The 25,567-nt window shown below is 33.1% G+C and overlaps 1 protein-coding gene across 4 annotated transcripts in view; it reads right to left on the reverse strand.

Annotated features, from left to right (window-relative positions):
- MACROD2 (mono-ADP ribosylhydrolase 2) overlaps nucleotides 1-25,567 on the reverse strand; it is a 2,007,046-nt gene that overhangs the window by 1,623,562 nt on the left and 357,917 nt on the right. The gene's annotated exons all lie outside the window — the stretch shown is intronic.

Below are 25,567 nucleotides of genomic sequence, written 5' to 3' on the forward strand. Positions count from 1 at the left end.
CCTCCTCAAATATATATTTTATTAATTCACTTATTAAATGTGTTCATTCCAGTCTACAGTTTCAATTATTATACATTTAATTTATAATTGTTTATCCTTGTTTTCTCCAATTTAATGGATTTAAAACTGATTGTTTTAATTAACTTTTATTTTCAATTCCTCCAATTATTTCTTCAACTATATTAAACATACATATCTCTATTCTGTTTCTAATTATTGTAATATCTGAAGTCTTTTGGTTCCCTTGTTTTTGGCTTCAAGTTCAAATTTGTTAGAGCTTTATCTGTGAATCTCTGAGGCCTGGTTTATTGTATATTCCTCTTAATAGATTTGTATTTCCAAAACATGTGGGGTAAATGCCTACCTGCAGCTACTTTAAGCTAAATTCTTATTTTTGGAATTTTGGACAACCAGGTACTTAATTCCAGAAGATTAATATTCTATAAAAAGGATATTTGTCAAAAAATAAATTTAAAAAGATATTTGTCTCTTCTATATAAGGATATAATGCTGTTTTTATAAGCAACAAAATATACCAATTTGGAATTGTAGAGCAAAAATTATTTTTGCTGCTGCAATTCTATTTCAACCTTTATAGTAATTTGAAATATGTTTCCATAAAAAATTGTATATTAACTTCTGATCATTTACTGAATTGTTTCACATTTATATTCTTTAAGCTATTAGAAAATAAATAATACCATGTCTTGATTTTTATTTAAAATAAAGCCAACCAAATACTTTTGGAAGATGTAGCAAATGTTTTTCTTCTGTAAAAGACAGTAAGACAGTGTCTAAACCTATCCTTATAAATAAGCTAAAAAAACTCACGATTTTCCTTAATTACTGAAAATTGCCTAAGTGTTGGTAATGTGAATTTGAAGAGGGAGGGGAAGAGGGTACAATAAATCAATAACATGATAAACATTCTTTATGGACTCCTTAGAAATGACCATTCTGATTTTAGCTGAATTTAAACAAATTCATAATTCTAAATTTCTCTCAACTGGAGAAAATTCTAATGTAAAAAAAATTATTTAATATTCCAAAATAAAATACAAATTTCCTTAATATCTTATCATTTTTAAACAAAAAAAAATTTAAAGAGGTAATGATTCCTTTACGAATTAAAGATGAACTCTAGATGTTGAAGTGTTTATAAGCCATTTTAATGCATTTGAGTATCTACCTACCCATGTAAGCTGCCCCCTTGCAGAATGTGGACTCTTCCTTTTTTTTAGTCATGAAAACTCAGCCCAACCTTCTGTGGTTGCCAAAAGGAACTATTGTAACATAATCAGATTAAAGGCTCTGGAACTGTTTTTTTTCCCTCTAAAAAAAAAGGATTTTTTTCTTTAATTGTCATTATTCATGGTAGCTGACTGACTGAGGTCTTATTAGGCAGCCCTAAAGGAGTACTAAGGAAAAGGGTATCATTTGTTAATTTTTATTAGGGTATCACCTCAGGTTCATTTAACTCAGCCATAACTAAGGCAAATCTTTTATGAACTATCAAAACATTTCTAGGATTTAACATTTGTAGTGTTTGCAGGTACATGCACACACACAGACACACACACACACCATACTTTCCCTATGTAGATCCTTCTTTTCATTTTGCAACCACTCTCATAAAATGCTTCATCTAGAGAACCCAAGCCAGAACAGTTAGGGCAGTATGTTTATAAAGATCAGGATAAGGCAACAATTAATCACAAGCAGCATATAAATGGGATAAACACAATCCTCTCAGGCACATTTTATTCCAAAACATCTTTTGGGTCATATTTTAAGTGCTATTAAAAACTGTAGACAATACAACCAGAACTTAGCTGTTTCAGAAAAACACACCAATAAAAGAGTCACTTACCCTCAGAGTTCATAATTTTTAATCCCAGACAACAAAAATTCAAGCCAGAAGACACTAAGCATGAAACACACATACGCATGCACACCCACACACTTATAGTCTAACTTAGAGTGCACACTTATTGAATAACTATTTGTGCAATAAAAACAGGTAATATATATTATGTATTATGAAAATATTTTTGTATCTTACAAATACTAAAAGAACTAACTGGACCTATGGTGCATCAGAAAATCTCTAGTTTATCACCAAGCTGCATGTTCAGAAAAAGTAACAGCTGGTGGATGTGACTTCAATTTGTGGATCTAAAGCAGGAAGTAAGAGTATTGACATATTCTCTCCCATACATGTTTAGTATCACTGTTTAGCAGAGGGGGAAACAAAGGGAATCATAATCTAGATTATGATGGAACTAAAGTATATGATAGTAGACTTAAGTTTGTATCAGAAAAAAAGATAGATTTTCGAACCAACAAAACCACTATGAGATGCCTTTTCACAGTCATATCCATCAATGTTGATAGGTGGGGACTTACAAAGAAAAAGGAAGTAACACACTGAGTTTTTACTTGGATTGAGTCAATACAAATAAACACACTGATTGGATGGCCGGCTGTCAAATGAGGTAGAGTATATCTGAGAAGAAATACACATGACTTAGATTTTTATTCTGATAATTTAACTGGAAAAAAACAATTTTAGTCTGATTTTATTAATTTATTTTAAAGTTATGAATGTAATATATGCAAACTATAAAATTTCAGTCAGTAAAGAAAGGCGTAAAATAAAAAGAAAAATTGGCCTCTCTCTCAGCACTGTATTTCTCATACAGTACACACTCCAGAAATCATATTGCACATAATTTTCTTCAATTTGCTTTTGTTCCCCTGGAAAAATATTATAACAGTTTTCTATATCCATGAACACAGACAGATATATGATGTTATATTTCAAAAAAATAACTGTAATATTATTTATAAATATTTGGATCACTACAATAATTTTTATAATCATAAACAATGTTGTAATGAATGCTCTGTAAAGGTCTTTGGGTGTTGTCTACATGCAGGCTATATTCTGGCAAGGAGTTGAAGCTTCCCCAGGGGGAAAAAAAGAGTAATTCTCTTTATGCCTCCTTAGCTATAAGACTCTTCATTGCTCCCATCCCCACTCTCTCCAGTCACCCCACCATTCACACATACTGATACTCTTAATTCCTACTACTCCATACAATCTCAAGTAAAAAGTTACTTCTTCTAAGAAGTATTCTCTGATTACTTCCATCCTTACCCTTCTAATTTATTCCTGTAAGATATTGTATAGACATTAAAAAAAAATTTTTCAATCACTGACACACCAAACAGAGTACTGCTATTCACACCTCACTTTATTTTCTACTGGAGTGGAATATATAGCTTCTACCATCCCTATCTGTTGGCAGAAGCAATAAAACTAGATTATACTTACACTCAAAAATCTGCTCAATTTAGTTAACTCAATAAGTGATTAATTGATTTGAAGAAAGACCAGGAAAATTAGTTTTTGATGGAATTAAGTGTTTAAATTGACTGGTCAATTCAGCCAAATCATTTAGTCTGTACAGACCCACATGAATACAGGATATACCATCACAATGATAATATCTTATGGCAAATCCTATAACACAAACACACCAAAGGAGATTGACCATCAACACTATAAATATTAATAATCTATTATTATAGATTATTATTACTCATAATGTAATTTAAACATAGTAAAAGCACTTCTACTCTAGGACAAGATAGAATAACAGGGATCAGATATAAACTCTAGTCTGAAGCAACTAAAAATATGAGGCCAAATACATAACACAACAGTTTCCAGACAAAGGACATAAAACAGTATAGAATAGTGATCCCTAAAGGAAGAAAAACAAATTAAATGAACCCTAGGATTGTACTAGCTAATTGCTAGAAATTATTTTCCATATGGCAACAATACCAAAAGAGAACCAAGATGGATTCAGGCAGTGTTCCTAAGTTGAAGAAATGTAATACAGTACCCAAAAATGTTAAAGCAGCTATAGTTCACTAGCAAAATATTAACAGAAAAAAAGCCATACAAAAGAGCTACAAGATCTACAGAGAGTAATTCCTTATTTTCAGCTGAGTACTAATCAGTACATGCATATGATGGGACTATCTAAGAGGAATAATCTCTGGTATGCATGCATGTCTGAGAAAAGTTGATGTTTCAATTACCTGAAATTGAAGAATCTCATGAATTATAGCACACCATGTAGAGTACAAAAAGATGCTAAATTCAGTAGTGAAAAAATTAGTCCTAGAAGAAGCTCTACTCTGGTCCTACCTAATAAAACTTAAAATCAAGCCCCAAAAGAGTCCAACTATTTTCAAGTAAATTCAATATTCCAGAACAAAAGTCAAGATGTTAATAGAATACAAAAATATTCAGTACTGACAATAGTAAATTTCATATTTGTGATCTAGTCAACAATTGTAATGCATGGAAAGATACATATACATCACATAAAATACAACTATAAAGAGGAGAAAAATCAATCAATTGAAAGACTTGGAGATGACACAGATAAGAAAACTAGTAGACATGGTATTAAGAATCTTTATAATTATAGTCCATATATTGAAAAAGAAGACTAGAACACAAGATTGTTAAAAATCAAATTTCTAGTGTTGAGAAATATACTAAATTAAAATAATACAGTAGGAGTGGTTGGGTGGCTCAGCTGCTTAATCATCCAAATTTGATTTCAGGTCAGGTCATGATCTCACAGTTTTGAGACTGAGCCCCAGGTCAGACTCCACACTCAGCACAGGGTCTGCTTGAGATTCACTCTTTCTCCTTCTCTCTCTGCTCCTCCCCCCCACTTATTCTCTAAATAAATAAATAAAATCTTAAATAATAGTAGATGTGATTAAAGACTGATTAGACAAAATGAAAGGAAATTTAGTAAACTTGAAAACATAGCACAGAAACTATTCAGAATGAAATAAAGCAAAAGGACTGAAATCAAAAAGAAAATGTACAGAGATCAGCCAGCTCCAGAACTATTTTAAGCATCCTAATATATGTATTGAATCCCCAAAGAAGTAGGAGTAGAAAAGGTAGGAAAAATTTTTTGGAAAAATAACAAAGAAAAATGTTCAAATTTTATGAAAACTACAGATCCACAGAACCAAAAAACTCAACTAACCATAAGCACAAGCAAAATGATGAAAATTCTACCAAAGTAAAATTCTATCAAAATGATAAAAACTCTACCAAAGAATGACAGCAGACTTCTCTTTGGAAACAGTGCAAGAATAAGACAATAGGGGAATACTGTTAAAATACTGAAAGAAAGAAAAAACTGTCAACCTAGAAACCTATACTCAATGAAATATGCTGAGTGAAGTAAGCCAGTCGGAGAAGGACAAACATTATATGTTCTTATTCATTTGGGGAATATAAATAATAGTGAAAGGGAATATAAGGGAAGGGGGAAGAAATGTGTGGGAAATATCAGAAAGGGAGACAGAACGTAAAGACTGCTAACTCTGGGAAACGAACTAGGGGTGGTAGAAGGGGAGGAGGGCGGGGGGTGGGAGTGAATGGGTGACGGGCACTGGGGGTTATTCTGTATGTTAGTAAATTGAACACCAATAAAAAATAAATTTAAAAAAATAAAAATAAAAAATAAAACACAGAAAAAATGAAGATTTCTTCTGAAAGACTTTTTGCACAAATGCTGAAAAATATATTTCCAGGAGAACTGTACTATAAGAAATGTTAAAAGGTAGGCACAGTTGGTTAAGCATCTGACTCTTGTTTTCAGCTCAGGTCATGATCTCAGGGTTGTGAGGTCAAGCCCTTCATTAGGCTTGGTGCTGGGTGAGGAGCCTGCTTAAGATTCTTCTCTCCTTCTCCCTCTTTAATATATATTTAAAGATAGTATAACAAAATATATATAAATATACAAAAATATATTTATAAAATATACTATAACAAAAAGATAGTAAAACAAAAATAGCACAGAGGCCAAAAAGGGGAAAATGAAAAAATGCTGTTTTAAGATTATTCTAACATCCATAAATTATTATGCTATTACTTGAAGGACAGACTGGAGTAAATCCATTGTGTACACTATGAATCACAAAGAAACCCCTAAGAAGGGGCAGCCCGGGTGGTTCAGTGGTTTAGCGCGGTCTTCAGCCCAGGGTGTGATCCTGGAGACCTGGGATCAAGTCCCACGTCAGGCTCCCTGCATGGAGCCTGCTTCTCCCTCTGCCTGTGCCTGTGCCTCTCTCTCTCTCACACACACAAATAAATAAAATCTTAAAAAAAAAAAAAAAAGAAAGAAACCACTAAGTTATAACTAATAAGCCAACAATAAGAAAACAAGATGGTATTTAAACCCAACCATATCAATATTTATATTAAAAGCAAAATGTGTAAACATACCAATTAAAGGGACTCCTGGGTAGCTCAGCAGTTGGGCGCCTGCCTTCATGATCCTGGGATTCGGGATCAAGTCCCTGCAAGGAGCCTGCTTCTCCCTCTGCCTGTGTCTCTACCCCTTTCTCTCAGTCTGTGTCTCTCATGAATAAATAAATAATAAAACTTTAAAATATATATATATATATATATATATATATATACCAATTAAAAATCAACAATATGTCAGGTCATATTTTAAAATCAATACCAAAATATATGCTGACTACAATAATTCTCATTTAAATAAAAAACACAAAAAAGTTAAAAGTAAAGCACAATATATACCATGCTAACATACATACAAGAAAACTGGGTGGTCATTCAGATAATGTCAATTTCAGAAAAAATAACATCAAAAATAAAGAGGCATAATGTTAAAAAGATCAATTCATCAAGAAAATATAATGATCTTAGACATTAATGCACCTAATAACAAAAAATCAAAATACATGAAGCAAAAACTGATAGAGTTGTAAGGATAAATCTGCAAACCTACAATGACAGCCAGTGATTATAACAGAGAAAATCAATAAAGATGTAGAATAAGACTATTAGCTAATTTGACTAACATTTATAGGACATTCCACCCAACAAAAGAAGAATATACATTTTTTTAAAGATTTATTTATTTATTTATTTATTTACTTTATTTATTTAATTTTTTTTTTTTTTTAATTTATGATAGTCACAGAGAGAGAGAGAGAGGCAGAGACACAGGCAGAGGGAGAAGCAGGCTCCATGCACCGGGAGCCCAATGTGGGATTCGATCCTAGGTCTCCAGGATCGCGCCCTGGGCCAAAGGCAGGCGCCAAACCGCTGCGCCACCCAGGGATCCCTTTATTTATTCTAGAGAGAGAGTGAGTATGAGCATGGGAGGGAGGGGCACAGAGAGGCTTAAGCAGACTCTACACTGAATTCAGAGCCCAATGCAAGGCTCAGTCTCACAATCCTGAGATCGATCATGACTTGAGCTGTGACCTAAGGTTGACCAACTGCACCACCCAAGCACCCCAAGAATATATATATTTTAAAATTCATATAGAACATTTACCAAGATGGACAACATCTTGTACCATGAAACCAGTCTCACTAAAATTTAAAAGACTGAAGTCACACTAAGTATGTTCTTATACCACAACAGAATTAAATTAGAAATTTATGACAGAAAGATATCTGGAAAACTCTCCAAATACTTGTAAACTAAATCATGCACCTCTATATAACCCATGGTCAAAGATGAAATTAAAAGAGAAATTAGAACATATGTTTAACTGAGTAAAATTAAAAACACAGCATATTAAATTTTATGGGATGTAGTTAAGGCAGTACATAAAAATATATTTGCAACTCTAAATATCTATACTGAAAAAAAGAAAGGTCTCAAATCATTGACCTTACCTTGCACATTAAGAAGCCAAAAAAATAAGAATAAATGACACAGAGTAAGTAAGCTAAAGAAAACATATAGTGAGTATCAGATTGTAAATTAATGAAGCAAAAACAGGGGAAAAAGAAAAGGTCAATGAAATCAAAATCTGTTCCTTTAAACATAATTGATAAATATCTAACCAGTGATGAAGAAAAAACAACAGAACAAACATTAACAAATTAGGACTGAGCAAAGTGACATTACTACAGATTATACATATACTAAGAGGAAAATAAGGATATATTATGAACACCTTCATACCAGTAAATTTAGATGAAATGGGCAAATTAATCGAAAAACTCAAACTACCACAAACTCCTTAAAAATCAATCTGAATAGCCATAAATATATTATAAAAATTAAATCTGTAGTTAAAAGCTTTCCCATAAATATTTATTTTATAATATATATGTAAAATTCTAAAACCATATGTCTTCTCTGGTGAGTTCCACCAAACATTTAAATAGCAAATAATACCAATTCCACAAAACTCCTGCAGAAAGATGAAGAGGATGAAAAAAACTATGAGACCTACATTGCCTAATATTAAAGCCAGAAAAAGATATTTCAAGAAAAGAAAAATTCAGGCCAATCTCCCTGATCAACAGAGATATAAAAACCTAAACAAAATTTTAAGGGAATCAGATCCAGCAACTTAAAAAAAAAAAAAAAAAAAAAAAAAGACCAAATGGGGTTTATTCAGAAATATAATAATGGTTTAATATCTGAAAATCAACCCATATAATTCACCATGTCAACAGATTACAGAGAAGGCATAAAATCATTTCAATAGATGCAAAACAAGCATTTGACAAAATCTAACAGCAATATCCAATTAAAAAGAAAAAAATAAAAAGGACTTCTCAACAAACTAGCAATAACAGCCATCATTTATAATACAAATGATGATGATGACGATGATGATGATGATGATAAAACTACAGGCTAACATTATATTTAATGGTAAAAGACTGAGTGCTTTCGCCCCTAAGATCAGGAACAAGGCAAGGATGTCTGCTCAATTTCCATTCAACATTGCACTAGAAGTTCTAGCCATTATAATAAGGTAATACAAGACAAGACATTTTTAAAAATACAGTAAACCTGGGCACTTTGGTGGCTCAGTTGATTGGGGATTTCCTTTGGCTCAGTCATAATCTCAGGGTCTTGAGATCAAGCCCATAATCAGGCTCCCCGCTCAGTCGGGAATCTGTTTCTCCTCTTCCTCTGCCCTCCCCCATAGTTCTGCCCTCTCTCTCTGTCTCTCAAATAAATAAATAAAATCTTTAAAAACTATATAGCAAAAGAAAAGACATCCATATAGGAAAGAAAAAAGTAAAAGAAAGATAGCATGATCTATTATGTAGAAAATCTCATATATCTTATAAAAAAAAACCTATAACTAATAAATAACTTTAGCAGGGTTACATGATAAAAGAGCAATATTTTCATTACATTTCTATGCAGTAGCAATAAATAGTTGAAAATTGAATAAAATAGTTTGATACCATTTCCACAGTATCAAAATATGTAATATTTAGGGATAAATTTGACCAAAAAAATGTATAAAACCTATACATTGAAATCTATAAAACAATGCTGAAAGAAAGTAAAGAACACCTAAATACATAGGCTGGAAAATTAAATATTATAAAAATGTCAGTTCTTCCCAAATTGATGTACAAATTTAATGCTAGCCCAATTGATAAGCTGATTACATATATACTAAAAATGTTGAGCTGTGCATAAGACATAATACTCCTATCTTATCTTGGTCTTCTATAGAAATAGTATAGACCAGGTGGCTTAAACAACAGATTTTTATTTCTCACAGTTTTGGAGGCTGAGAAGTCCAAGATCAAGGTACCAGGAGGTTTGGTTCTCGATGAGAGCCCTCCTTCTGACTTGCAGACAGCTACTTCCTAACTGTATCCTCAAATGGTGGAGAGAAAAAGCTAGGTGTCTCTTTTGCTTCTTAAAAGGACTTTAATTCCATCCTGGGGGTTCCACCCTCATGACCTCACCTAAATCTGATGACCTACAAAGGCCCCCACCTCTTAATACCATCACATTGGTGGTTAGGACCCCAGCATATGAATTCTAAAAGGACACAAACATCAATTCATAAGAACTCTCCTCATGTATAGACAGCAAATAAAGCTAAGATATAAATATGAAACTAATCAATTATACTCATGTCAAAATTATAGCAGGAATTAGGAAGAGGAAATTTCATTGTTGGTAGAATAGAGGAGGTGGACAAAAAAGAGGAGGGAAGCAAGGCTTTGCACAGATAAGTGTTAATGACCACATATGTTATGGCTTGCAGCCAGCAGGGGAAAGAGATTCCAGGTAGAGTATATAAGGCAAGAAAATGTAAAAAGGAGGGAAGAGGAAAACTATACTAAGGAATATAGGACATATTCAATTTTCTGGCCTTTGGCATGGCTAAGGAGAAAAGTAAAAAGAAGCTCACAAAATGAACAGAGTTATATCATAAAGGAGTAGCATACTAGGTTACTGACTCCTAACATTCTGTTAAGTTTGCATCTCTTCCATTCCTTCCTGAAATAAATGGACTGTATACATCAGACATGATTTCAGCATCCGTATTAACATGGCCATTCACAAATTTCCTAACCTTGGGAATTGAATGTGTTTCACAGGTATTCTATCTCATACCCTATCTTTTATTTAATCAGCTCGTAATAAGACATCAAACTGGAAGCTACTCCATGCTGTAAAAATAAACTCTGCCTTCTACCTCTCTACTCTTTCTAATCTAAAAAACTTGCCCTTTGAAAAATAAACCTATATTCAGTTCTCAACCCAGTGTTCTTTTCCCTGCAATGAGTTTGGATTCAATCTGCCAGTGAGCCTTCATTAGTATCCTAGAAATCCATGGATACCACAGTTAGGCCTAGTCTAGGATAGTACAGGTCTGAAGTTAGCTACAGAAGTGCTTCAGACCCAGAGCTGTACTACATGGGTCTGGAGGCAGGCACAAATCCATACAGGGGTCACAGCAAGAAATGTGCATCCAAATTGCCATCAAAATAAGAAACCCAAGATGGGACTCTTATCAGGATCCAGGGAGAAGAGCTAAAGGAAGTATACAAAAGGGCTGGGAAGTATAAAAGCTGAGAAGGGACAATACAAAGAGGCAAGGGATAAAGCTATCTAGGTTAAAAAAAAAAAAAAAAAGATTTCTGTATTCCTTGCAGTCTGGTATGGGGAAGTAGGGTGAAACACTTAATATACTTAGGCCAAAACTGTAGCTCCACCTCAAATACTTTACATTTTTACAGAACTTCAAAGGCCATTCACACATACTGTATATTCTTATTTTAGGCTTACAACTTTGAAAAGCTAGTAAGGCTAGAAATTGAAGTTTAGAGATGTGAAATCCACCAGTTATCCACTTAGTAAATGTTGGAAGTAATGATTAAATCTAAGATCTGTAATTATAGATTCCCTTTCCACTTAATTCTTAAAATAATCTATGTACTAAAAAGTAAATTATCATCTAAAATACAGTTTGAAGATTCCAGAACTACATAATTTTAACAAATCCATGAACTAAAATCCATCAACCCCTTTGAATAAATGCATTTTAAGTGTCTTACAACCATTAGCTGTGTTAGTAAACTACTAATATGTTAGGATTTTTCACATTAGTTGAACCTACCTACATTAATTAGGGAAATGTCCCAAATAAATTCCTATCACACACTGGATCATCATCTTCTAACTGTCTTTATTAAGTAGTTTACATTAAATTTGCTGAGGATAAATCATAAGCACAAAGGCACAATCCCATTATCATAGTTTAGGAGTATGCCAGGAAAAATGAGTAATGACAGTAAAATGATCTCCCTCAGGGTTCAACAGATACATTTACTTTAAGACCAGAACATTTAATATTAAACATCCCAAAGAATATCTGAAATCCATTAGGGAAAAATTAGCTTATCTGTGTCAGAATAAATACCAAATGGGAGTGACTGATATACTAGATATCAAATCTTCCCAAATGCTTGGCAAAGCACTATGCTAATGTTCTATACTGCTATGTCTTTCAAGGTAAAATATAGCTGGATATAATGTAAATATTTTGGGAAAAGAGGTAGCAAAATAAGCAGACTATAGTTGAAAAAATAAAATATTGAAGCTAGAAAAGGTCTTAGAGATCATTTGTGTTTAATTCTTTCACTGGGCTAGTGAGAAAACTGCAACCTAGAAATTAAGAGATCATCTAGGGCAATATTGTCCAAAAGAAGTATAATGCAAGCCACAAATGTTAGCCACATATGAACTGTAAATCTTCTAGTTGTTACATTAAAAAAAAAGAGCAGATGAAACTAATTTAATATTTTATTTAATCCAATATACCCAAAATATTATCAATTCAACATATAATCAACATAATAAATTATTAATGAGAGTTTATATTCTTTTTCTTAAGTATTTATTTGTATGCAATTTACAGTTTTGGTACATTTTTACTAGCCATATTTTAACTCAACAACCACATGTGGCTAGATCTAAAAGCATCAAATACTGCGACAAAGACAGAATGAACACTGAAATTCTGATTCCTGGAAGAATACTTAACCAAACTCACCATGGCACTTCCCCACCTAATAAATCAGGATGCATTCCCTGATAAAATGAATTCAGGTAAACTCAAAATATTTCCCATGTTGAGTTCATTCTAAATGAACTTAAAACGTTCATAATGAAAACATGTTATACTTAAGAGTTTCCTGTAACATATAATGAATAATTATTAAAAGTCTAAGAATGAGTCTTCCAATAGAGACATTCTCTTTAAGAAATAATAAAAGGAAAAAAAAATTTTAAAAAGAAAAAGAAATAATAAAAAGAATTTATTATCTATATTATTTATATCAATAGATAATGGAGAGGCCATCAAGATTTTACTCCAATTTATACCACTAAGGTGGCAAAATTCCAGTTATTATTCATATTATTATTACTTTTTAAAGATTTTATTTATGTATTCATGAGAGACATAGAGAGAGAGGCAGAGACATATGCAGAGGGAGAAGCAGGCCCCTTACAGGAAGCCCAATGTGGGACTTGATCTTGGGACTCCAGGACCAAACCCAGAGCCAAAGGCAGACTTTAAATCACTGAGCCACCCAGGTGTCCCTATTATTCATATTAAAAAGACATTTATTTTCTAATCATTTCCTTCAAATGCTGATATGAAATTTTACTGAGCATTAAACTTTTATATGCATATTTATTTTTCAATTACATAATTATCTTCCCACTCTTTTGTATGACATTAATGTATACCCATTTTAACAATATATATCTATATCTATATCTATATCTATATCTATATCTATATCTATATCTATATAATCCTTTACCTGAACCGTTTTCAAGTACAGGTACAAAATGGCTATTCTAAGGTTTACTCACTTAAGCATCCAACTCTTGATTTCATCTCAGGTCAAGATCTCAGGGTTGTGAGAAACCTACATCAGGTTTCACATTCAACATGAAGTCTGACTGAGATTCTCTCTCTCTCCCTCTCTCTCTGCCCCTGTGCCCCACTCATGCTTTCTCTCTCTCTCTCTCTCTCTCTCATAAATAAATAAATAAATAAATAATAAATAAATGCCACTCTCATGAAATGTGTTTGCATATTAAAATAATATTTTACATTAGTTCACTGTTTTTAATTTTATAAAGTACTTCCTCTTTGTAAAAGTCAACATAGCTTACAAACTTAAATTTTACTCACAACCTCTAAAACAGCTTAATCTTTGGTTAAACAGACAAAAACTTAGCAAAATTTGAAATACTTCATTATTTTTCATTTACCAAAATGTACAATCTTTCAAAGATCAGCATTCTAATTTGTTAATAATACCTCAATGTGACTTTTAAAAGTCAAATCTGTAAGTTACAGCATTAAAAAAAAAAGACATCAATACTAAGGTATCAGACATTTTAAAAACATTAATGTACTCAAATCATAGATATGTTGTTGAGATGGCTACATTATCATTACCAATATTATCATCATCACTACCACCATCATCATTACTACCAACAAACTTCATAAAATGTCAGGACTGTAGTTCAAAAAAATCATTTCATGCTATTTTTTCTCAGAATTGAGTTTAAAAATTATCCCAATAAAAGGATTTCTTATATCTAATGATTAAGCCATTTTTATAATATTAGGACAAAATGAAGATGTATCTTGGTCTAATATTTAACTGAAGGCAAAATCATAAAATATTTCTGATAATTAGAAATGTATTATATAATTATTTTTAAATTTTTTAAACAATTTTCCTGATCTTAATTTATATACTGATCTTAATTTATATACTATAATTTATATAAAATAATTTTATATATTTATATCAATATATTTACAATATATTGATATTGGGTATTAATTATTATGTATTAGTAAAGTCCAACTTCAGCATAGTAAATATTTCAGTGGCTTATAATATTAAAGATTCTCCCAAAGGAATCAATATCTGATCTATATAAATAAATTAGAAAAATCTTCTGAGATCATATAAGGTTTTAGAAAATAGTACAATTATATACTTACATAGATAAGTAGATAGAAGCCACTTTATATCATACCTTAAGAATAAAAAGGGAAAAAGAAAGGAGGGAGAGAGAGAAGAAAGGAAAAGAAAGAGGAAGAGATGAGGGAGGGAGGAACAAAAGGAGGAAGGAAAAAAAGAAAGGAAAAGTATTTGTACAATCTTAAAATATGTAACAATTCACTAAACGTACCAAGTCCAATTATCTAATTGAGATATCTCAGTTTCCATTTGAGACTTCATTAGAAAGTCTAATTTGGTTTTGCGAGGTATTGATAAAATATGAGAAAGTTTCCTATGGAAAGAGAATGACAATTTAAAAAAAAATTTACGGAAAGAAGTATTATAGAGGTTTATTTTTACTGAGGAAAAAAAAGAAAAGTCACATTCCTAAGACAAGAGATCTTTAAGCTTCAAAAGAATGTTTTGATTTGAATACTACAGATTTCAATCAGATTTTAATATAGATACTTCCATTTATCTTTTTTCAAAACTGACTTCACCACCAAAAGTTTTCATAATTTAGTGCCAAAAGTAGTTACTTGAAAAGCTCTTTATTATAGCTTCTCAGCCTTTTGTCTAAGATCAAGTGTACAAGCTCTTTATTCATCATATTTTAGATTATATAAAGAAGTAATTTCCTTCCCAGATTTTACTTATTTAGTCCCATTGTAATTCTGTAAAACAATAATAGCTTTTAAGGATAAGAAAAAATATTTTCTTCTTTGTCTTCCTCATCATGAAACAGTTATTGAATGTCTACTGTGCAATCAATGGATTTCCAAATTCATCACTAAAGAATAGATATTTTAATGAGTTTTAATCATGTGCTGAATTTATCTAACAATGTTGTTTTTTTTTTTTCTAACAATGTTTTATATGGGTGGGGGTGAATGGGTGACAGGCACTGAGGGGGGCACTTGACGGGATGAGCACTGGGTGTTATTCTGTATGTTGGCAAATTGAACACCAATAAAAAATAAATTTATTATTTAAAGAAAAGAAAAAATAGAAAAGTAAATTTAGGATTAGCTTAAAAAATGAGCTATTTAGGTCTTAATTATGTGTCCTTCATTATTTGGATATATTTCCTAAATATTTATTCAGTTAATTTAATGTGCAGTATAGTTATTTTAGGAAAATAAGTATGACTGTGTCCATCATCATTATCAATATGTATACAAAAAAGCCTCCTTCCAAAACTATAGCTTCCTCTGAAAATCATGTAATATCCTTGTGAACAATTTTTCCCACTTCCTTCTGTAAGCTTTAGAATCTAAAGGTCTACCAAGTTTTAAACTCTAAAACCTGAAACTATTGTTTTATAAATGAAAAAACTCCACATGCCACTTAATTTGTGTCATTAATGAAGAATAGTTAAGTCAGTTCCATAAAAAGAAAAACCATGATGATAACAGATGTTTTATTTTATGTGCATTTTCCCATTTTAGTTAACCTCTACTGTTAAATGACTTTAAGTACTTATTATGAAATTCCAAATGACTGCAAACAACACTTAAAATTCATCTACAAAAAAAAAAAAATTAAAGACAAAGTAAAAATTGGACCAAAGTAACAACACAGATAAGGTGGAGTAGAATGCTCCAGGAATTAATCTATCTACAGAAACAACTATTGAAGTGTCTAGAACTGTCAGAATAAACTATTTCAGCATTCTGACGTCTAGTGAAACACTGGCAGCACCCAGGGGTGGTGGAATGAAAAAGCTGTAAAATTCCTGATAGATTTCTCAAATTTGGCATTCACATGGCAGCTATTATCCTCCAATTCCCATCTACATTATCCAACAAAAACTGAGGTTGTGTATTCTGATCTGTTTGTCCATTCACTGAGGAACTGGCACAGAGGCTGGCCACTGTTTCAAACATACTGGGCTAAAGCAGCTTCCTAAGTAGCATCTGTCAATAAATTTTAGAGACAAAGAATACTTTTTTTCTTTTCTTTTTAGATCCAGGCCTTCAAGGAATTCTTTGTAAGATCACTAGCTGAATATGGAACACATACTTTAGGGACTACACATGACAAGGAATATAAGTTTGGTGGAGAAAAATAGAAAAATTCACTAAATAAATGGATGACTGTAGACTTTATCAAGTAACAACAAAAACACCAAGTGAGGGTTAAGAATCTGATTTCTACAGTCACTACACTACAATATTCAAAATGTCCAGTTCTCCAGAAAAAAATTACAAAACATGCAAAGCCACATGGTCCATTTACAGAAAAAAAAAAAAAAAAAGAAAGAAAGAAAAAGCAAACAGAAACCATTCCTAAGGAAGCCCAGTTATTGGACTTAAACATACAAAGACTAAATTATGGTCTTAAGCTTAGGAAGATGAAGGAAATCATGAACAGAGAACAAAAGGAGAATAATGTATGAACAAGTAGGGAACATAAATAAAGATAGAAATTATAAAAAGGAATCAAATAGAAATTATGGAGCTCAAAAAGTATAAAACTGAAATAAAAATTTTCTAGAAGGATTCAATAGTGGTTGTATCAGTCAGAAGAAGAAAAGTAAACTTGAAGGTAGAGTATTTGAAATTATCCAATCTAAGGAGCAGAAAGGAAAAAGAATATTTTTTTTTCTAATGCAAAAAGCCAAAGCATTGAAACGCCACACCATAAAGCATATCAACATATGCATGATGAAAGTCCCACAAGAAGGAAAGGGGAAAAAAAGAGACAGAGTAAAATATTTTAAAAATAGTCAAACCTCTTTATTCATGGACTCAATATTTGCAAATTCACCTGCTCACTAAACTTTATGTGTAACCCCAAAAGCAATATTCACCAGCATTTTTATAGTCATTCATGTACATTTAGCAAAAAATTTCAATTGTCTAATATGCACATTCCCAGCTGAGTTCAAAAAAGCTCTGTTTTCTTGTTTAAGCTCTCATACTCAATATTCTTTTCAGTCTACTTAATTATCATTATTATTATTTTTACATTTTTGTGCTCTTTGGTAGTGATTTCACTGTTTAAATAGTGCTGAAGCGTAGGCTAGTGTTCCTAAGGGCCAAAAGTGATGTGCCTTTTGGAGAAAATTTGTGTTCAGGCATCAGTTATATAGTCTGTTGGCCATGAAGTTCAATGTTAATGAATCAATAATATGGTACATCCAGACAAAGGAAGAGGACACTTGCCAATCTCTTTTTAAGTGCACTTCATAAAGTGCTAAATAACACTTAGAATGTGTGATGTAGTTATGGAAAGACAGAAAAGCAGCTAAATTTGTGGATTCATGAGATGACAGCTAATAACAAAAACCATAGTGGAAAGCATTGTTCTGATGTTAAAAGCTAAATAAATTATAGTAATGTTACCCAAAGTCCAGAAAATGTTAAACTCTGTTGGCTGTTTTATTGTCAAAAGAAAATAATGTATATAATTAATTGTAAGAAATAAATATTAAATAGGTATCTTTAAAGAGACATACACATACACATACACAAAGAGATGCATACATAAAACAAGGTTAGGTAGTGATCGGTTGACAAAAATTTGTGACAAGAGGCTTCCAGAAACCTAACCCTGAATTTCCTCTAGACACAATGGCTCAGTTTTCTCTAATTCAGTGTTTGCAGTGACTTTATAAAAATCACTACTGTGAATAAGGAGAATCAAATGTAAAGAGATTGAATCAGTAACCAGAAACCTCCTAAGAAAAATTCAGAACCAGACAGTTTTTCCCTGGTGAATGCTACCAATTCTCTCACACTCTTTCAAAAAATGGAGGGAAGACTTCATAGCAATTTCTGTAAGGCTAACTTCACCCTACTAAAAAAGCCTTCAAAAGTTAAACAAAGTATTATCATATGACATAGGAATTCCATCCTAGATACATTACCAAGAAAAATGAAAACTTTCTATCCACATAGAAATTTATACACAAATATTTATAGCAGTCTTATGTATAAATAGTCAAAAGTAGAAACGACCTAACTGCCCATCAACAAGTGAATATAAAAATTATGATATATGTGAATATTATTCAGTCATAAAGAGGAGCAAGGTACTGATACATGCCACAGCTTGAATGAGCCTTGAAAACTTCATACTAAGTGAAAGAAGTAAGACACAAAAGGTCATACATTGTATGATTCATTTATATGAAATATCCAGAATAGGTAAATCCATAGAAACAAAAGGTAGATTAATGGTAGCTTTACCATTAATGGGGAGAAGAGAAAATAGGGAGTGAATACTTAAATAGGTATGGAGTATTTTTCTGGAGATAATGAAAAGATTTTGAAACTAGAGGTGATAGGCAACATTAAAATTGCACTAAATGCTACTGAACTGTCACCTTAAAATAGGTCATATGTTATGTGAATTTCACTTCAATTAAAAGAAGAGGAGAGAAAAAAATGACACTAAAACTAATTTCATAGTTTCCTGAAAAGGTATTATCAGTTACTTCTACAAAATTAGACTGTTGTTCTGTCTACTGCTTCTTAAATATAAAACACACAGGTCCAATGGTGGCCTAAACAGAATGTTCTGACAATCTTAGCACATTTCTAACCTCCTACTTTCATCCCCAGGGAAGCTGCCGATCTAGTCCAAATGCCATTGATAACTTACCTAATAAACTAAAAGTTCCTCAAAGCACATTGGTTTTTTATATTATAGATTTGCCCCTACTTGTTTCAAGTTACTGATCTGTCCTAATGACTGGGGCAGGGAGTGGGGGGCATATCCAGGCCTGAAAAAGAAAAAAAGGTTCAGTGGCACTTCATTTATACACAGGCTACTTTTCTGGCAATTTTAACTATCTAGACACCAGACAACAAATCAAAAGATGGTCAAAAACAGTCTCTCCCCAGTGCTTATATTTACCGAAGCCCATACAACTAGCCTGCATTCATAAAGGAGTTACCCAGGTCTTCCCTCATCCATAGACTATGTATTCTTGCTACAGCTATAGTTCTGTGAACTGCAATATTTGTTCCTCAATGTTATGCTAACTAGGAACAGCAAATTAGAAGTGAGACAGCAGCTGCCAAAGAATGGCAGTTTTAGACTTCCAGGGAAGATGGCAGAGTAGGAGGATACTGAGCTTACCTTGTCCAATGGAAATACCAATATAAAACTTGTATCAGTATAAGTAACCCAGAAAATTACCCAAAGACTGGCAGAACAGGCTCTCCACAGTCAATCATAGAAAGGAAGTCATATTGAAAATGGTAGGAAAGGTGGAGACACAGTCAGGCACATGTGAGAGACTAACCGCAAAAGGGAGAGACACCGCAAGTATGGAGAAGGGAGAGAAAGAGACCCCACATGAGGAACCGCATACATGGAGGACCTGCACTGGGAAAACAAATCCCCATAACCTTTGGTTTTGAAAACCAAAGGGGCTTAACTTCATGAGTTTTTACAATCAGTGAGGCTTAACACCAGGAATTTTAAAAATCAACTGGCCTGGCTCTGCAAGAGACAGAGGGCAATAGGAAACAGTCTCACCCTTAAAGAGACAGCATAACCACCAGCCTCGAGGAGAAACAGCACAGAAGCAGCAGTTTGACAAGGGGATGGGGTATATGGGAAGGACATTTATTTATTTATTAATATCAGAATGTGTGCAAAAGGGGTAGATTTTTAGGAGACTTCTCCAAAGACAAGAGCTGGCACAATTTCTCTCCCCTACCTCCAGCCACGATACCCAGACAACTGCGGGAACCAGCATGAATGCTTACCACCTAACTTGCTAAAACCTCATGCCCTGCCCCCATATTCCCCTGCTGACTGCTCCATTCAACTTGCCCTTGGCGGGGGTCCATGCAAAGCCACCACAAGCATCTTATTGTGCAAGCAGCTTCAACACTGGCCAGCACCACTCCAAAAATCACTCTTGCCCTGAGGAGAGGGAAAGAACCACACACACCAGTTCCACAGCAGCCCCACCAGTGGGCTGGGGCAGACATCTCATCTGACTGCTGGCCTCACCCACCAAAAGAACTCCACGGGGCAACATAAAGACAGAGCCTGATAGTTCAGGGTTACTGTGATCCCAACAGACAGACAGGGGGGCAGACATGTGGTCTGACAGCAGACCCGCCCCCCCCCCAAAAAAAAGCCTCACAGGGAACAATGCAGGGATAGTGCCCAGCAGTTCAGTGCTATGGTAATCAAAACAGTATGGTACTGGCACAGAAACAGACACACAGATCAATGGAACAGAATAGAGAGCCCAGAAATAAACCCATGATTATATGGTCAATTAATATACAACAAAGGAGGCAAGAATATATCATGTGAAAAAGTTTCTTCAACAAATAGTTCTGGGAAAACTGGACACCTACATGCGAAAAAATGAAATCACTTTCTTATACCATATACAAAAATAAACTCAAAGTGGTTTAACAACCTAAATGTGAGACCTGAAACCATAAAATTTCTAGAAGAAAATATAGGTAGCAACCTCTTTGACATCAGCCATGGAAACATTTTTCTAGATATGTCTCCTTTGGCAAACTGGCATAGCCACTGGAGAACACAGTATGGAAGTTCCTCAAAAATATAGAATTGTCATATGATCCAGTAATTCCACTATTGAGTATTTACTCAAAGAGTACAAAAACACTAATTTGAAAAGAAAGAATATGCACCCACACATTTATTGCAGTACTATTCATGATAGTCAGGATATGGAAGCAACCCAAGTGTCCATCCATAGACGAATGGAAAAAGAAGTGGAATATATATACAATGGAATATTACCCACCCATAGAAAAAAATATAATATGCTATTTGCAACAATATGGATGGAACTAGAGGGTATAATGCTAAAAGAAATAAATCAGCCAGCAGAAGATAAATACCATATGACTCCACTCATATGTGGAATTTAAAAAGCAACAAAGAAAGAAAGAAAGACAAACAAAGAGAGTCTTAAATATAGAGAACAAACTGTTGCTTGTCAGAGGGGAGACTGATGAAGGAAGGGATGGGTGAAATAGGAGAAGGGGATTAAGAGTACAGTTGTCATGAGGAACAATGAGTAATGTATAAAATTGCTGAATCATACTGTACAACTGAAACTAATATAACTGTATGCTAATTATACTTGAATTAAAAAAAAAAAAGAATGGCAGTAGTACATGAAGGACAGTGGCTGACCAACTATAAAAAGCAGAGGTAAGGATTCAGGCAGCATAACAATCTAGAAATACCTGATAAACAAGCAAATGGCTCTTGTGGAGTAATCAAAATATAGTAAATGATCTTCATGTTATCACAAAGGTATCAACAAATGGTTGTCCTTTTGTTGTTATTATATGTTAAACAAAGTCGTGTGTCTTATAAGATTTCCACAAAATATACTTAAAATCAAAAGGATCTGGCATTTAAGAGAGATGGCAACTGCCATCAGAAAAATCCACTAAGCTGCAATATCCTAGTGAATAACCTGAAGGAGATTTATAAGTTGTTCATATTAATCAATCAATACTCATCAATATCTAGTGAGGAAAAAAAAAAAAACAAACTCTTAACCTCATTAAAGGGCAATTGTAGTTTAACAGAAAGAGTCCTAGGTCTATGGACACCCACTTAGGCCTCTTGTCCCTGCCTCTTCTTTTTAGCTGTGTTGCTTTTCAAGAAATTGACCATTCTGTCTTATTTCCTCTGCAAAATAGATATAATAATATCTTCTTCACTAAAAGTTCTACCTTATAGCGTGACTAGCAAACTTAGAGAATTTACAATTCCAAAAGATAGTGCTAGAAGGCAATAAAAATGGCTGCAGGGAAAAATTATGGTAAATTATGAAGCCATAAACAAAAGACAAAGCCAAGAATCACTGGGAGAATTGTCATGACTTCTCAAGTCACTGTCAGCAGAAGAATCTCAAAAATCATACATTTGGATTGAAGGGGCAATTTACTGCTATATTCTTCCTCAGTAGATTTTACCTGCTGTCAGATTCATTCTCCCGAAGCATAAATTTGATCGGATCACTGGAGCTTCCTGGTTTCTATCCTCAGCTCTGCTTTTGCTCCAGACTGTCTTGGTGATCTCATCCAGAGCCATACCCTCATGCCATATCTATCTCTGGCCTTGGCCTCTCTTCTGCATTTAAAACAAAAGAGACTAAGATTGAGCCACCAGAGAAAAGAGAGAAGAATCTGGAAGAATAAGTATGGCAGAATTCAATGGAGGTAAATAAGCTATCATTGCCATTGCAGTATTTTAGGAAACAATGAATTCTACAGGACAGATTTCACAGCATGCTACTCTACATCATGGCTCTTTGTAAACACAGAGAGATGAGAATTTCAATCACTAAGCTAACACTATCTAGGAATATGCCCTTGAGTAAGTCATTCTGTTTGTCTTCATGTTCTCAGCAAATGGAGATAAAAACAATATGTATCTTAAGGTTATGGTGAAAACTAAATAATACATTGAATTGAATGCATTTAGCAAAGGACCTATTAGTTGCCCAACAAAAATAAGCTGTTCTAGCTATGTGCTTACAAGTCTTCAATAAAAATGTGCATGAAAATGAGTAAATAAGTGTTCTTTAATTTTAAAAATATGCAGCTAATGCAACCATTATTGCAAAATCACATGCCTTTACATGTCTTTTGGTATATGCAATGTGTACCTAAGTATGAATGTATTTTGTTTTTTTTGATCATTTGGAATAGTAAAGGGTAGATTTTCAAGTTACTACTGAAAAGCAATATCCTATTACTTTGCATTTCAATAAGCTAATTTGCCAAATATGATTTTAAAAGAGAGCATATATATTCCAGGTAATAAGTCAACATGGGAAAAGAAACATTTGCACTTAAAAATTTTTTCTGCCAGTAAGAGGCCACCCACTGTCCTTGATTGTTTTGGAAGTCCATTAAAATCAGTAAAAGAAACAGATACTAAAAACTTTAAAGTTCTTTTATGTTTACTTTCTTCAAGTTAAAATGCTATCTTTGACATGTAGACTTTAAAGGGTTACATTACTAAGGATTAAACTGATCCATTAAAGGAACAGAATAGCCTTATGTTGATACTTATTTTAAAATTGTGAAATGATGAAAGTAATTTCTGTGGCCCATTTTAAACTATGAATCACAACAGAGTTAATGGAAGTTAATGTAAACAGCAATGAAATAATAAAACTGTAATTTGATAAAGGTATAGCCATCTACATTTTAATAAAAATGTATATAACATATATAACTAAAATGATAGATGTATCATTTTACTCCTAAAGCTTTACTTAAATGATTAGTCTATCTACATTTCCATCTAAAAAAAATTACTTTAAAATACACTTTACTTTGCGCAAAAGAAGTTTTTTTCTACTGATTACTAAAATGAGGTGTCATACTGTTAGCTGAGAGCATTTACAATGAAAAGTTTTCATTGTAACTTGTCACCAATTTGATGCCTTCTAAAATCCCTCAGTATGAGTTTTAACAATCCCTGATTTCTTTTTTGACACCTTTGAACAGAGCAGAGGAGTGGGATTACATAAAGCACCCTTTTGTGTTTCTTCCTTCCTCTTACCTGCATTCCCAATTTATAATTACCGTGAAAACTGATTTCTTGGCTAGGAAAGAACTCCTAAGGATTTCAAAAGAGAACTCCTAAAAAGTTCCCGGTATTCTAAAAGCATATCTGAAATGGAATGAGATGTTATTTAAATTCACTTAGCAAAAATTACCACGGTTGTAACAAGAGCTACAATGAGCCAAATTGCACAAGAACTACAAGTATGTGAAATAAACATTATACACTGGGCTCATAGCTTCATGAATTTAAAATTCTTCAGACTGTCCTCCAATGCATTTGCCTGGCTTTGTGCAGATTTTGTCCACTTGCTCTGACTCCATTTACACTTGACATATGGTCACATCACTCATGACTTTTCCCGTTTAGCTCCATATTTAAAAATCAACTGCAGTGTAATGTAGCCTGGCCATGGACTTTTCTCCAATAAATATGCACAACAGGAGACATTAAAAACCTTTCTTCTCTCAGATGGAAACAAAACGTTTGTGTTTATATTAACACAATTTTAGTTCACTTCGTACCTTCATGCCAATTACAGCTGGTACCGATTATAAAATGGTAAAAGCCATGACTTTCCATATAGTTGTCTCAAAAAAGAATTTTTTTTTAATGTTAGGCAAGTGAAAGAAAACTCTTGACTAATAATTTCTTTTTTTTTTAAGATTTTATTTATTTATTCATGAGAGACACACAGAGAGGCAGAGACAGAGGGAGAAGTGGGCTCCATGCAGGGAGCCTGATGTGAGACTTGATCCCAGGTCTCCAGGATCATGCCCTGGAACCAAAGGCATGTTCTAAACCACTGAGCTACCCAGAGATCCCCATTGACTAATAATTTCAAATGATAATCAGTTCCTCTTTGTTCCCTGACAATTAAAAAATTCCTTTCCCAATGGTTTTCTTCTCTAATAAAATGTCATTTACTTAAAATCTTAGATTTTTATGAATTTGAATCCTAGAAGTATCAATTAGACTACACTCCTTGGTGTTAAATAATATGAGAATTTAAGTGGACATTTTTATTTACCAAAGTATTCTGGCATTTTAGCCTTTTCATAATGCAAGACTAGGTTTCCAAGAAGCATTAGCAAATGAGTAAATAAAGCATTTAAATAACCAAAGTTTTAAAAACAAATAGTTACTATAAATAAAATCTGAAAACTACAAGGGATTTGAATCTATATTTCCAAAGACTGGCAATACATTAAATTATAAAACCCTGATAAAAGAGTTGATGAAAATACGTCATTAAATTTCTCTATTAGAAAACACACATAAGAAGTAATGAAGATGCTGATGGCCATAATTCTGGATTACTATAATGGATAAAAGTTGAACTTAATGAAAAGTTGGCTTTTATTCCTAATAATAGTCTCCTTTTTTCTCCCTTCAAACAGCCAAATTAATTAAAGGATCCATCCCTATAGCTGATACATTAAATTTTTGAAGTGTTTAGAAACAACAAAGTCCCCACGATTTCTCTAACCAATAATAATTTCCTGCCCTGTATTTTTATTCTTAAATATAAATAGCACCGGGCAGCCCTGGTGGCTCAGCGTTTCACGCCGCCTTCAGCCCAGGGCCTGATCCTGGAGATTCGGGATCAAGTCC

This window comes from Canis lupus, chromosome 24 (assembly GCF_011100685.1).
Source record: "Canis lupus familiaris isolate Mischka breed German Shepherd chromosome 24, alternate assembly UU_Cfam_GSD_1.0, whole genome shotgun sequence".
Taxonomy (NCBI): Eukaryota; Metazoa; Chordata; class Mammalia; order Carnivora; family Canidae; genus Canis; species Canis lupus.